The sequence below is a fragment of the Triticum aestivum genome, chromosome 3B (genome assembly GCF_018294505.1).
Source record: "Triticum aestivum cultivar Chinese Spring chromosome 3B, IWGSC CS RefSeq v2.1, whole genome shotgun sequence".
NCBI lineage: Eukaryota > Viridiplantae > Streptophyta > Magnoliopsida > Poales > Poaceae > Triticum > Triticum aestivum.
Window position 1 is genome coordinate 267,809,252 of NC_057801.1, and position 3,532 is coordinate 267,812,783.

General features: G+C 40.5%; 1 long non-coding RNA gene across 1 annotated transcript; it reads left to right on the forward strand.

The window, feature by feature from the left end:
- The first annotated feature begins 418 nt into the window (after positions 1-418).
- Positions 419-2,834, forward strand: LOC123065337 (uncharacterized). The gene is made up of 3 exons (XR_006430963.1): positions 419-1,323; positions 2,347-2,551; positions 2,731-2,834. It is a non-coding gene; the product is annotated as an uncharacterized lncRNA (long non-coding RNA).
- The last annotated feature ends 698 nt before the right edge of the window (positions 2,835-3,532 follow it).

Below are 3,532 nucleotides of genomic sequence, written 5' to 3' on the forward strand. Positions count from 1 at the left end.
CCATATCAAAGTTAGAATACAGTAGATATAATGCAATAATAAAATATGAATGAGTTTGCAACAGTACTTAGAGTAGTGAATTGCTTTGTTATACTAACGGATCTCACGAAGATTTTGTTAAGTTTTGAGTGATTGAAGTTTTCATGTTTTGGGTGAGATCACGATGGATGAAGGAATTAAGAACAGTAAAACTGCACCTAATCCCTGCCCTCTCAGTAATTATGCGTTTCTGTCCGTTGGATTTCGTCAACTGGGCATTCTTCACTGTTGGATTCGCGTTTAAGTGTAAGTCAATAGCGAAGTGGGCTGAATGTGGCGACGGCAGCTGCTCCCGTAGCTTTTTTGGAGTCCTGTTGTTAATTGGGCCGCATCGGCCCGTTTTCCTAGCCCAACACAACGAAGAAACCTCAGCGAAGTATCGCTCCCTCACCTAAAAAATCTTAAAAGATCGCTCCAGAGAGGAGGTGCGGTCGATACAGAGAGCAAGAGAGGAGATGCAGGCGGCGCTCGATGCGCCCAGCGCGGGTTCGATGCGGGTGGCTCATGCATCCAGTGGCCGGATCTAGGCTATGTGTGTGCGCGCGAGGGTATCCATTGCCAGTCGATCGAGAGGATCCAGCCGCATTCGATCGAGGGTATCCAGCGCGGGATGCGGGCCCGAGTCGATGGAGAGGATCCTGCACTTGGGGGCCGGTCCATTCAGCCGGTCGACGATAATGGAGATCGGTGCTCGCGGCTAGCCGGAGGTGGCCGTGCCTCGCGGCTAAGATCGCGGACGAAGGACGGATGGAGGTTGTGGCGGCTCTCTGCGGACCAGGGTCATGGAGAGGCTTCACCAGCGGAAAGATGCATGGAAAGGGAGAGGTAGTAAATGTCAAGTGATTTGTTGATCGCCTGATGCAATACGATCAGGTCATCAGGGAAGTTAATCAGATCTTCCTTTCCTCAGTTTTACGTACTATATATGGCCAATCAATTGTCGCCCAAAGCAGATTACGGGTGGGAATGAGTAGTCAATTTTCAGTTATTGTTTCTCTTTGAAATTTTTAGAGATTGTTTGTTTAATAGTGGGTAGTACATATACCTCGGGTATTTGGCTACCGATTTCCTATGTAGTCACTTGACTACTAGCCAGGCTTCACCAAGCCACTGATGGTGAGAGGATGAGGACCGGAGGATGGAAAGGCGAGTGGAGCTGGAACAGGCATAGGCGCCATGGCGTGCCTGACCTTAGGTTGATCCTCTCTTTTACACGACTTTCTCAGCCTGGCCCGTTCTTTCGATTGGTGGAACCGGTGGGGACTTCACATCGGCCTTCTACAGGTTCAATCTTTGTTTGCATCTGCAATGTACATTTACATGTTGCACTGCAAATATTTGATAATTTGCTCTTCGGACGGTTGCAAAACGATGTGACAAGGTTGCTGGTTGTTATTACCATTAACCTGCATCTGTATATACTATAGTGTTTGTTAGGTGATACACTTAACTGGTTTATTGATTAAATGAAAATGTCGCTAGCAATGGTTAATTGTTGGGCAAAAGAAGCATATTATGTGGTAAAACTGACATGCTAACGATGTTCCACATTTTGTATTTTGTTGATTCCACCATCACCTATTTTTGTGTTGTGATCTCGCTTTCAATTTCTAATTTACCTCCTATATTTTCATTATTAAGGTGTTCTTAGTACTGCAGAAGTTATAAATTATCCTTTTAGTTGTCGATACCAATTTTTAATTTCTATGTATGCATAAGACTGAATTTGAAAAATAAATAGTGCATTGATCGCTTATTCAATATGTTTTCTACAATCATTCATATTTTGGCCTTGCTCATAATACATCTACTTGAGATTCTTCTGAGTGTCTTATACGAGTGCTTTATTAAATTTTCTACTATTGATGCTATCAAAATGAAGATGAAACATGTGTTGTTCTGCTTAGAAAACCTTCACCTTCGCCAGAGATGATGGCCATCCATGTGTATGTGTGTGCTAAGTTTTAGTTGTGATAATGCATTGATCCCTTATTCAGTTTGTGTTCTACAATTCTTCATTATTTAGCCTTGCTCATAATACATCTACCTGAGATTCTTCTGAGTGCCTTATATGAGTACTTTATTAAATTTTCTACTATTATTGCTATCAAAATGAAGGTAAAACATGTGTTGTTGTTCTTCTTAGAAAACCTTCACCTTAGCCAGAGAAGATGGCCATCCATGTGTATGTGTGTGTTAATATTTAGTTGTGATATTGCAGGTGCGTGATGCTGATATACCAAGGTTCTTATTTTCATTTTAATACAACAAGATATCCTATGGATGGTTACCCGTTCCTATTTGCAGTTTAATCTTTTGCTACTTGGAGGCGAGCAGAGGGAAGGCATCTCATTTCAGGTTCCAGAGGACTCTCGTTATGTACTGTATTGTGATGCAACCGCATCCAGTTTACATCTGGCTGGAATCAAAGATGCCTATAGACACTCGACTTCTTCTATAGCTATGTTCAATCAATGGAGCAGGATATGATGCACAAAGCTCTGCTTTCGAGGTACACCCTTATAACTTTATGGATTCCAAGGAATTACAGAGTGATAATACTCTAAAAGAATTCTCTCAGCATTTCAATTCTAGAAAAGTTGATTTTTGTGCAATTTTAAGCAACTTATTTCGTATTTAACATCAATATTCAATGCCATCATATATTAATGAAATTTCCTTCCATTATAGTTGAAAATAGACGGGTGCGGCAACGCGCGCCATCAATGATCTAGTAAGCAGTAAGAAGAGCCTAAGCCTGGGGATGCTCATGGCACCCCAAGGTAATATTCAAGGAGAAACAAGCAACTAAGCTTGGGGATGCCCCGAGTGGCATCCCCTCTTTCTTCTAACGACCATCGGTATTTTACTTGGAGCTATGTTTTTATTCGTCACATATCATGAGTTTTGCTTGGAGCGTCTTGTATTATATGAGTCTTTGCTTGTTTCGCTTTTTTTAAGTATCCTTACTGAACACACCTATTTGAGAGAGACAAAAGTATTCTATGATTTGTTAGAATTTCTCTATGTGCTTCACTTAAATTTTTTGAGCTATGGAATTGCTCTAGTGCTTCACTTATATCTTTTTGAGCACGACGTGCTTTAATATTTTTGAAGAAATGCTCTCATGCTTCACTTATATTATTTTGAGAATTGAAAAAAATATTATGCTCATGTTCTTCACTTAGATTTGTTTGAGCTATCAAAAGCAACATATGAAACTAGTCCCAAAGTGATAGATATTCAAGAGGGATATAATCAAAACTTTCATGAATATCATTGGACAAAATAAACTTGATTCTTTGTAATAGTTTTGCGATACGATGATAGTGATATGTGAGTCATGTTGGTGAGTAACTGTGCTTTAGTAAGAATATTGGTGTTAAGGTTTGTGATTCCCTATGCAAGCACGAAGTGAAATAGTTATGCAATGAAATTACATCCTACTTGTGGTGCATCATTCGATGTTAGTTATGCTTAATGCTCGCTTATG